Source organism: Mercenaria mercenaria, chromosome 4, assembly GCF_021730395.1.
Source record: "Mercenaria mercenaria strain notata chromosome 4, MADL_Memer_1, whole genome shotgun sequence".
NCBI lineage: Eukaryota > Metazoa > Mollusca > Bivalvia > Venerida > Veneridae > Mercenaria > Mercenaria mercenaria.
The window spans coordinates 16,918,096-16,931,038 of NC_069364.1; positions in this window are offsets into that span (position 1 = coordinate 16,918,096).

Here is a 12,943-nt window from a genome sequence, read left to right on the forward strand (position 1 = left end):
CTCTGGTGAAGGATCGAAATAAAAGTGCCGGTGAAAAAGGCAAAAGCTCACGGGGGAAATACAAAAAGACGTAGAAAAGAAGAAACTGAAAAAGTATTATCAAAACGACTCCTGCCATGGTTTAAACATGCCCGGTTTTTACATGAAATGCCCCCGCCATACCTCCGAATTGTTACGGCTTTTTGAGAAAGAAAAAAAATGTTTTGCTCCCCCCCCTATTCCCCCCCCAGACCTTCCCCCATGAAATTTTTTTTTTTTCCCGAATTAAAATCTTTCCTTGCTGGGGGGAAATACCAGCCCCAAAGGGCACTTGGATTCCATTCTCATCCCTTATCACGTCCCCACATCAGCGTACCGTGACGCCTTAAGAAGTAGATACTGGGCTGAAATTTTGCATTTCTCCCAGGGGGAGTACTTCGAGGGCAAAATGAGCCCTTTTTGGCTAATTGAAAAATTTAAATCTCCCGATAGAAATAACAAATTTATTTCGAACATCCCCCTCAAACAGAACCATGTCGCCGGTAATTGTACTAAAATTGCAATTACGGGGACTAGAAATCAATACCATTTTCGCAAAAGCCAAAAATGGGGACAATTTATGACGTTTTGTTACTCTGCACAATAAGACGGGAACACCGTTAACTTACTATACAGATAATAGGTGCGCAACTAAAATACAGTTTTAGACGTGATGTCTAGAATTCCAAAATAAAAGTCTTTTATTTAATATTTTTACACTTTACTAATAATATATACTGAAAAAATTTCACTTTAGGAAGTTTGTTTATGTGCCTCGACGATTTATAAAGGGAAAAAATGCAACCTTCGTAAAAACTTCGAAAAGGGGTAGTCTGTGAATGGTCTGGAGAGGTAAAATACTTTAGGTTCCAATTCTTCAATTTTTATTACTTTCGATTTTTACTCGGGGAGGTGATTGTTGTCATGTTATAGGCTTATGCAGAACAAACAGTTAGCATGATGGTGTTTCGAGGGTATTTTTTTTCTGAGCGCAATGTGTTTAAACAGAGACATAGCTACAGCTCTATAATTTGGAAAACAAGTTCAGTCATGAATCAAAATCCTTATCCTTCATCAAATTGTCAGGAGAAATTATGCTCGCACGAAATCGAAAAAAAACACGACCAAGTGATCCTAAAACTGCGCCCGCCCTTTAAAGAACCAACATATAAAAAAATTAGTTACATCTATTCTTTTTTGACGTTTCGGGCCTTCTTACTTTGTCGAAGCCTAGTTTCTTTTTTGCACGGAACTGTGACTCTGTTATTAGATCATAGTGAAAACTTTCAGCCCCATTTATTTAAACAGAAGAAAATTTACGTCAGGAAACAGAAATGACATAGAGTGTCAACACCGATCAAAAGCACTGAGTTCCATCTAATCTTATTTTATGCAGCGTGGCGTTCTTTAGTTTTTGTAACATAACTGTTGAAACTCTTTTTATCACGACTGTAATATGCTAGAAAGTACAAAAAGGTTGAAAGATTTTTAATTTTCAAAAACTGTACTAAAACCATAAAAAGTACTAAGTAGACCAATCGTATTCAGTGTTTCATACCCAATTTGCTTTTATAAATTTTTAATGTAAATAAAAGAAAAATACGGCAATGGGGGGAAATTTTTAACGACTATGAGATTGGCATTTCAAGTGCAAAAAAGCCCCCTATGCTTTAAACTTAAATTCGAGTGTGTCAACTTAGTTAAACAAAATTAAAAAAAGGGGTAAAATAAAATACGCACCAAGATGACAAGAAACTAATTGCTTCTTGTTAACATTTTTTAAACATTCCCTTTTAATGGAAAAGAGAATCCTGACGAATAATGTAAATATTTGGTGTAATAAGGACGGACTTATTTTTTCTCAAGGGAAAAACAAATTTTTTTATTGAACGCCACGATGTTTTGATTTTTTTACGAATTTTAATACATGATGAAAAAAATCGATATCCTGACATTTATTTTGTTTTTTAATTTTGGGGAAAAAGACCCTTTAACTTTGTATTTCACAAAAAATAGCCCCAATTCTTATATATTTGGGGTTTTTTTATCCAACATTTAAAAAAAAAAGTGGGGGTGCTTGAAAAATTTTAAAGCTGAAGCGTCTTTTCATATCGTTAAATAAAATGCGCGTCATATGTTCAACAAGGCGGGAAAATTTCCCAAATTTCCCTGGAATAACGAATTTTTCACTCCTCGGGATCGATGACTAAGATTAATTGTTTTTCTTTACACATCATACCGTGATGCGAAACTGTCGCGCTGCAAATACCTTTCCCAAAATGAGTTTATACAAGTCTGAGATAAGAATCGTATATATGCAGTGCCAAGTTTTATTATGAAGAAATAAAAGTGTAAGTTCTGATTAAAGTTCAAAGTTCAAAAATTTATTGGCAAATCGCAAAAAATTGCCTTTGGCCCCTTTTTTTATTGTAATAGAAATGGCAAAGAAAATTTTACAAAATCTTTAAAAATAATACATGTAACAAAAAATAACAAAAATTTTCTAGGAAACATAATATTTGACGGGGATTTTTGCGTTGAAAATAGCTTCTTTTATAAATTTCACAGGTTTAAGAGGGTTTTTTTTCTCATAACTGACATAACGAAAAAATTTATTTAAAGGGCCCAAAAAACATTGCCCCAAAATTTATGTTAATATTCTATATTTGTCACAACACAAAAGAAAAAAGTCTCCGATTCGGTTACATTTTTTTGGACAAATTTTTCATACTTTTATTTCATCTACACCAGTATATCTTTCCCACTTCAATTTTTAATTTTGAGAGGATAATCTTAGGAGTCAAACATTTTTTTAAAATTTTCGTTTGGGATAATTTTTATTTAAATTTTAAAAAAAAAAATGTTTTCTTATATTTGCAGTAGTTTCGAGTTTTGGCATGTATTAATTGAGGCAGACAGTCTTTAAAAATTTTTGATTTGTAATCTGTTTAAAACATGGGGAAATAATTAAGTTTCGTCGAAGTTTTTTCTAATATTGTAAAACCCAAATGATCAAAAATTTAATTAAAACGAGTTGACCGCTGAATTGTTTACATTATCAAAAAAGGGCGAATACATATGTAAGTGGGGGAACAACTTCTTCATTTTTTTAACCCAAAAAATGAAGTTTCTTGAGATGATGATAGAGGAAAAGTCCCCAAATTTTCCAATACGGGAGCTTGGGGTTTGAGATTTAACTCCAAAACATACTTACAAAATTTTAAAAGTAATTTTCAACATCTTTTGGGTTTATACACCCCAAAAATTTTGGACCGATAACAGAAAAGCCAATCATTTATAAATAAGCGGGGTTTGTTTTTACATCTAGAAGATTTTATCAAATAATACATTAAATTAGGGGGCTCTTTTTCTTGTCATAAAATTTTTATGGCATGATTCAAATTCCCAGTTACGAAATCTAACACCAAGATTGTGAAACTACAACAAATTTTTATTTTTTCTCCATTGAAAAAAAATTACCATGGGGGAACTGTTTTCGTTTTCAAAAATACAAACTTTTGTTTTTTTGAATTAAAATTTTAAAAAACCTTTTGAATACTGTATATCAAAACAATTTTCGCCGGGCTTTCAGGTCAGTAGTGAACAGAACAATTGTCTGCAAAAAGTTTAGATACATAGATAATAGTCTAGACTTTCGGTTTTAAAAAAATAAAATTATATTTTCTACAATGCATTTTTTAAAAGAATAAATAAAAAAGGTGAGAGTGGTTCCCCCCGTTTCAACCCCCTAGTTTCATCGAAAAAATCCCAAAGGGGGATATATTTTATGCTTAAACAAGACGGACTTTATTAAAATGGATTGACATGTTGTCATTTTTCAGTTATTCTAGTTTGAATTAACTTATTCCCAATGCATCATGTTGACGGTGTCAAAAACCCCTGGATCAAAAACGTGCGAAAAGTTTTCGATTTATTGGGAATATTTTTTATCCTGTTGTAATTTGAAATTTCGTCAGTGTAGAACGGATCACGAAACCAAAAAAAGAATCATTTAATATGCTCCGATTACCATTTATTTTATCGGTTTTTTAAAAAAATGAAAATATTTTACCCCCTTAATTAAAAAGTGTATTCCCCGATAAATTTGGGAAGGCATTTTTTTCTCCCTTTTTTTATATAGGCAAAAGACCCTTTTTTCCCAAACTCAGGAAAAATAAAATGAATCAAAAATTTGATTAAAGATTAGACAAAGTATGGTAGAATGTGTTTAGAAAAAAATAAATCTGCAAAATTTTTTAAAATCACAACTTTTATAGCGCTTTTTTTTTGATAGTTTTTGCTTTTTTATAGTAAAAAGTACCTTTGTTCAAGTTAAACGTATTGTTACGTCTCTGGCTAAAATTTTCCCCAAAGATCTTCTTCATTATTGAAAAATCAGAAAAAAACTTAACAAAACTCTGAAAATCCACATCATATTTACTGTTTGACTTTTTTAAAATTTTTTAAATATTCCAAACTTACCGGAGTGATTTACATAATTTTGAAACTTGCTCTTTCTTTGTTTTGAAAAATTCCCCCTTGCCGTCTTTTTGATTTAGCATAGTTTGCCCTTTTCAACAAAAAAAATTTTTTTTTTTTTTCATCGATTTTCAAGCAGAAATTTACGTTTTTATTTCCATAAAATTTTATTTTCTTTGCGACATTCATCATTGAACCACGTGATTTCTTTTCTTTTCTTTTTTGGGGTTTTTTTAAAGGTTTTTTCCCAAAAAATGTAATGAAGTGTCTAAACAACTTAGAAAAATTACATACACATATTTTGGTCTTTTCTCCTGTAGATAGGCGATTTGTTATATTAAATAATTGTTTCTTAGAATGTAAACCCCTAAAAAATGATCATATTCGATGTTTCCCATAATATTTTATCATACTGGTTATCATCCTTTCAGATTAAATTACAATTCATTTTAAAAGCAAAAAGGACAGGGTCCGAAAACCCTTTATAAATCAAGAACACTCATATTCTTATTTAATTAAAGCTTTTCATCTGTGATTAAATAATCAACCTACTTGCTACGGGCTTATTTTTTTGTAAATTCCTGGTATGGTAATTTCCCTGCCTGTTTCCTTGACAAAACGAGATTTGTTTTTTTTGCAAGATTTAAACAACCCCGATTTAAATTATTTAAATGTGTATCCAATTTTTTTGGCAGGTAAATTTTTGGGGGTTATTACCATTGTGGTAATCATGTAAATTCAAATTTATTTCGCACGTAGTAAAGACGCCTGCGTGGTTAAGGTCACCCACGAATTAGGAGCCAAGCTCTTATACCCGCGGGTCCTTTTTTAGATTTTTAAAAAATCGAATTCGTAAAAATGGAGAATTCATTACGATCCCCACAGAATCTTCCGGGGAATATAACTAAAAAATATATACATTTTGGCAAAATACACAATTTTGTTTGAATTTAAACCTTTAAAACCCTTTAAATTTTTGCTTTAAAAATCAATGTAATTGCTGCACGCTTAAATTACAATTTCACCACCCCTATGTCCTTTTATTTTTTTTTTGTATTTGGCTTGTGCGTTTAAAAAGGTCTAACCCCTTTTTTTATTTGTTAATTTGAGTTCCAAGTTTCAGTAAGTAAAATGAGGTCATAAAAGAAAAAATTAAGAAAATCACATCATTTAGTTTTTTTTTGATACCCTGAAAAATTTCCAAGTAATACCATTTAACTGCCTGAAGCTCCTAGCTGTAAAAACCAGCACCCGGACACCCCGGGTTATTGTGTAATATTTACCCCAATTACAGATCATATACAAAACTCTTTCTTTATTTTCCACCTTGATAAAGGTGGACAGAATTTTCCCTTCTACGAAGGCTTTAATTTGGCACTCCCCAAAAAGTGTCGGGGCAACAGAACACTTTTTTTTAAATTTTTTTTATCCGGGTTTTAAAATGGCTGAATTTGACCACCCTTCGGGCCTATTTTTTTTGACTTTTTTTAAACCTGTGTACGTTCAAAAAAATTTTTCAACTCGTGTGCATCGAAAAATTTTTAAATTACTTCAAAATTTAAAATTGGGTCTGGCGTGCAGTTTTCGAACGGCGTTCTTTAACACTTGTTTTTAGCGAAACCCCAAAATTTAAAGGGCCTCATTTAAAGGGGTTTTAGGTCAAAAACTCCATTAACAGATTTTAATTTACAAACTTAGCCGTTTTCTCACACGTTCGCGCTCAGGACTTCAAAACTTTATCAAATTGTCCGCGGGTATGTCTTTTATCTTGGATTCCAAGTTAAATCCCTTTTCAATTTCTTTAAATTTTTTAGTTCATAACAGACTTTCAGGGAAAAACCCCTTTTCATAATGTTTTTTGGGGATTTTGAGTGATTTCAATTTAGTTAAAGAAAACTTTATCCTGGGAAATTTTAATTTCAATAAATGTTCTGAAAATTTTTGTAATTAATTTGAATGGGGGAAGAAAACTGTAGGCACTTCGGTGGGAGGGGATTTTCAAACTGTGCTCGGAAATTAAAAAGTAAGCGGGAGTCTGAAGGTTCATACTTGCCCTACGAAAAATTTTTCTGGGTGTATAAACCTGATATTCCAGACATTCCAATTTTTCTTTTTGTTTCATTTTGTTGGTAGTTTAATGTAATTAACCCGCCCCCCTTTTTTTCAGGTTTTAAAAAAACCTGGGATTTTGTTCGGTAATTTAAAACCCCCCCCTTTTCCGTTTTTTCCTTTTTTTTTTTTGATTTTGGGTAAATTGAAAATGCTTTTTAAATCCAACTTTTTTGGTTCGTAAATTTTCCAGTATTTAATTCTTGGTTAATCCAAAAACTTATCCCTAAGTCCATTTTTCGTTTTATTTAATTTTTTAATTGGAAATCGATTACTGATTTGAAATTATGTGCCATTTTCATATTATATAATTTAAAAATAATTAATTAATTATTTAATTTTAAAAAAAAAAAAAATGAAAAAGGGGAAAACCACAGGTCGCTCAGCACGACATGAACTAAAATATTGTAGGCTCGGAGACTGAAAATGTAGTCGAAATATCGAAAAATTCGAAATAACCAAATCGATATATCCGTAGTTGATTTTATAATTTTAAAAAGGGAAAAAATCGGGAAACCCGGTTTAAAAACCACTCGAGATTTGAAATTCGAAATAACCAAAATCGAGATAAGGTTTTTTGACTAAGTGGGACTTTTTTAGGGGGGCTGTTTGGGCCAGAAAATTTTTGGTCTTTTCCCATTCTTCACAAGATTTCTTCATGTTTGCAAGGCGAATAACCTGGCAAGTCCAACAAACACACCGTGTGTTGCATACTCCAAAAAATTTGGGCTAGTTATAAATTTAAATCCGGCCCCTATATTTTCTACCCTTTCAGCCCCGGGACAGTATTGTTTGGGGAAAAAAATATTATAATTTAACGTGGACCCATAAGTCTAAATGCCCCTTAATTGTTTTAACATGCAAATTTGCGTGTTGATTTATTTTTTTTGCTAAGCGTTAAGATGGTTAACTTTAAGACACCTCAGTAAGGAACCGCAAGAATCATTTTTGTTCAAACAGACTTAATTGTCAAGAATGTCATTATCGATTGACGCCTACACTGTATTTATGTTTTGCGTAAGTTAATAGTACAAAACAGTCCAAATTCCTTCCACTACACAGGATTTCGTCACTAATCACATCAATGAAGTGTGTACTTTGAAAGTTCGAATTTATGTTCAGCAAGATTCGATTTTCCCAAATATTGAATTCTTTAAATTTTATAAAAAAATTTCATTAAACTCATTTTTTTGCTAATTGAAATTTTTTTATTCATTTAATTCATTTAATACTAACTTCAGGGTCTAATGCTATTGAATAGAAAAGGTGGGGAAAATCCAGGTTCTCAACACGAGAAAAAAGAAAATTTTTCAAGCTTTGGGTTTTATTAACCGTTCAGGCGGTAGTGGAAATGTGTACCGTCCCCGCCCTCTACCCGGGTTGACAGAACTCAAAAATTTACATATGCTACAAGGTAAAAGCAACAATTTCAAAACATCCGCAGATGTGTTCATACTGCGGTAAAATGATACCTAGCGGGGTACACTTCAATGATACCAGGTGTAAATTTCCCTTAAAAGCGGGAAAAGGGCCCCCCGTTAAAAAAAAAGGGGTTTTCCCGAAACGAGAAAACAATGGCAGAACTCCATGTGAAAAGACTTTGCGATAGTGTATATACAAACTGTGGGGAAGAAAACCGTTGAAGCAGTAAAAAATCTGGCGAAATCCTACAAAAAAGGAAAAAAAAAAAAAAAAAAAAATAACAATTACAAGATTTATTCACTAAGTACATTAATTTTTTTTCTTTTACGTACACTTTTTAAAATGGGATTATGAATAAATCGCTTTGTTAAAGACCTTTTTTCTGGGGGGAAAATTACATTCGTCACAGCTTTTTTGCTTTAACATTGTTAAAAAATTTAAATTTTTATACAAAGAAGCGCCTTTTTGCTAATTCCCGTGGTTCATCCACCATTTAGTTAGGGAAAAAAGTTTCACAAAATCAAGGCCGCAGTTTAATTGTAATCCCAATTTCAAATAAGAGCAAGCAAAAATTAATTGAATTGATATTACGTTTGGCCTATCTCGTAATTAATTAACAGGCATTCATTAGTGCTTGTGAGGTAATTATTTATTATCTTTATATGGAAAACAATTTAATTGAACTTATTTAGCACATTTCCTCATTGCTTTGGAACTGTCCAATATAAACGGTTTATCTAGATAATCAGAACTGAGACAGAATTTGCTAATTTTAAAAATAGAAACCAAACGAAAAACGAATTATCTTGTGAGAAGCAAGACTCATAAATCTTAAGCTTATCGCAAAATGAAACATGTTAATATCAGCTTATCAGCTATTCACAGATAGGTCAATATTTGTCCTAAATATTTAAAAAGGATTTGACACGATTATTACTATGTTATGACAGTTTTAGTAGTAAATTTCAGCAGCAACGTCACAAAAATACGTTTAATGAGGACAACCTATGATGCTGTTCAATAAAGACACACCTTTTTACGTATTTCAATTATGAAATTTTGTTATATACGACATTTCTGTCTTCTTAGTTATAATATTCGACCTTTTAAGATAATCTAACGACATTAATGTGTAACATTATTAACGTTATATTTTCTTTGAAGTCTGCATAATTCATGCGGAAAAATATTATTAACCTTCTAGGAAACCTTATTAATTCCCGTTACTGAAATAAGCAAGCTCTTGATTAATATCTAATTACAGACATCAAAGATAATCAACAGACATTCCATTAATTTATGGACTCGCCGATAATTTTACTTTCTGTAACATAGTGTCGTACCCTAAACTTTGATATCAAATTCACTACAAGCTCTTTTCGTTTAACTTTCAACATTATCAAATGATTGCAACTACCAACCTAGGGCGTGGTTTGAATGCCTCTATCATGTCAATCTTCCAGTTCCCTTTACAATTATCAGTAGTTGCTTCTAAAGCGTCGACGCTATTTTCAATTTGCTTTTTGTCCGTGCCATTACTTAGTTAATCTCTGTTCTCTTGTATGTTAGTGTTACCCCCTTCTTATATATGTTGATGGGTTGATATGATTTGCGGTGAGTGGTACTGGTTGCGTTTGCTGAGTTAAATGTTTCAGCGGATTTTTTAAAGCCCGTCCGGTTAGTCCAGAAGGTAAGAACTATAAATTAAAAGACATTGCATTTGATCCGCCGTAGGAGAGAGAGGCAATTAGAGAGATAGTTAAATGCCTATACTCTTTTATAGAGATTATGTGCATCCAAACATGCATGATATTTAAATTTCTTTGAATAATAATTGCCTTTGGCGCTATATTTCAGTATAAATTTAGTTTTTCTATTCAAGTCTCACAGTTCTCTGACGCACAGGTATTGTATTCAAATTATCAAGAAATAAGTAAGAATACCACTGCTTGGCAATAAATGTCCCATATAGAAAGAAGTTTTAAATGACAACTGTTGCGAAATATGTATTTTTGTAGATATGGTATCCGTATGTTTGAATGCAAGGCGCTCAAATTCTAATGAAATCCCCTGACTTCGAACTCGATCTGCAGTCCTTCTTGGTCCTTATTATTAAATTTGTCCAAATCAACATGCATGGCAAAAATATTAGATAGTCTTATCGGCATTCTCGAATTAAACGTATCTTTTTGTTATTTTTTTAGTAGCCATATAATTCCAAAATTATCCATATTGTGCACATGTATTCCGAATAAACAGCATAGCAAAAAATTATTTTCAATTCATTGTAGATGGGCATGCAATAACTATTTCACATAAGATATAAAAAATGAACTATATATTTTTTGTTTAACACAACGTCTGGATGTGGCAATCAAACATTGGGCTATTCTTCGGCATCTTACAGCTACAGTACACACACATAATTTACATTTTGCTTAATGTAAATAACTTGGCAGACTTCCTGTTGAAATTTTATGATTCTGTACATTGACTCTTATTTATTATAATGAATCTTTATTGGCAAGCTTGCCTGTTGCCTTCATTAACATTAATTGCGCAGTTACACAATCGCGAATCACGCTATACGGAATTTCCGGGAAGTCAGTTAACACAAAGTCAACGTTGCAGTTAGCATTAAAATACCATTTTGTTTGGTCTAAACTGCAGCATCTTAACTATTGCTTTATCGTCAGAACATATTAACTGCGTGTCTGTTAAATAGATTTGCAATGGTAATGTTCAAATGATCCTCATTTTTATTCATAGATACCGAAAAGGGATATATAATAGACTGAACATGTACATTTGTATCATATTTAGGAGAAATTGTAAACATCTTTCAGAAAAGACAAATATGTATCAATGCTTCATAATCTTATTTTAGTGAAATACGTTGCGTTACAATAGAAAACTGCGTCAATTTTGATGTTAGTTTTGAGACGTTCAAATCAAAGACGAGGTTACTACTAACGTTTTATGACTGTCCTGATAAAACCTGTATATGGCAGATTTATAATCATCTGTTACACAAGTAAAATATATGATAAAGCTTATCATTATACCTCACATAAATGTCCAATGCAAATTTCCCATTAGTTTAACAAGAATAATATATCATATTCCCCAGTGATTTTATATCACATGCGCAAAATCGTTATTTTCAATTTCTGCGCAGGTGATATGATCCATAATTTTATATCACATGCGCAACAGCGTTATTTTGTTTTTCTGCGCATGTGATATTATTTTTTTCATATCACCCGTTGAGAGATTGATACTTTTGCATTGATTAAAAGTGTGAGTCGATTAATTTTCAGACGAGGCGCTTATATAATTATACTTTAGGATTAAATTACCCTTTTCTGCTGCTCTTGCATGTGCGAACAAGGCCGTATCTTCTTTTTTATGCTACGTGCAAAATATTTCGAAAACAATTTTTCATCAAATATTGAATTGAAACTACCACACTAAAGTTGCAAATGATCTAACTAAGAAAATGAGTGCTCACACTTATATGTTTCGTTTATAAAAAAGAAAGTTATCGCCGTTTTTCGAACTCTACTGATTGACGCAATGTTAAAATATTAGAATAAATATAGTGGTCAGCTATAAACGTCTCGATTCAATCTATCAAAAAAATCTTATTACACGGCAAAGTCGCCACACAAATTATAAGTGCTAACAAGTAAAGACTCTTTAATTCTGTCTTCATTATTTGGTTAGTAATTACTTTTAATGTTAAATAAATTACTATGTTGATTTTCCAGTAAATGCTTTGACCATTATAATCTTTCGGTATAATAAAATAAATATTGCATTCCTGAGAGGCTGATATGAAAAGTGTTCACCCCTCGAAATATGAATATAGACCTCGGCTGGCGCCTCGGTCAATATTCATATATCTCGCGGTGAACATTTTTCATATCACCCTCTCAGGAATGCGATATTTATATAATATTTACATACTATATAGTGAGGTATCTAAGTCTGCTCCGTTAATGGTAACAGCACCATCAAAAAAAGGAAGTTGTAGTGATTAACCATAGAAGAACCACTCACCAAACATGTTCAAACCTTTTAGCAGTGTCCATCAGTAGTACAACATAATATATGATTTGTCTGATATTCCCTATTCTATAAATTTCAACCCTACAGTATCATTGATTTGTAAAAGCTAAATTTATGAAGTGTTTAAGGTCTTTGTTGAATTTCTTTAACAGCTTTGAAGAAGTGTGTTAAGTAGATCTTAGTTACTGTAGTAGTTAATAGTTTGTAATAGCGGTAATCTTGTTGTAACAACAGACTGTACTATAGTGAATTCTCCTGTTTAAGACAAATACTTGCTAAACTAAGAAATCCTTCTATTTTGTTTTATTATAGGTCATATTCAATATTGCTTTAGACACATTCATTCAGGTTAACGCATTCATTTCATAAACGTATTACGCAATATCATTAAATATATTTAACAGTTTAGACAAAAAACAACCTGACTTCGATGAAACGCCATATTCCATAGATACGACATTCTCAAGCAGACCAGAAAACACTCAACCATTGCATAGCAAACAGTGAAGACACAACAATTGCTGAGAAAAAAACAACACAAAACATCACCAACGTTAACTAATCTGAGGTATTCAAGTAGTTTGCTAGTATTTTTATTTTCTCCGTTAACGCTCAGATCATAAAAGAAAGGCCAATATCCAATAATAGAGAATAGATATACAGATCTAGATTAGTCTTTACACTCATGATAGATAACTTTAGTTGATAGCAAGTAAACCATTTCTATACACACGCCGAGAACAACCTGTTATTCAATGTGCTTTAATGGTGGGAGTAAACACTTATTATAATAATATAACCCTGCTCGCAAAATCATAAATATACCACAAAAAATCATTTTGAG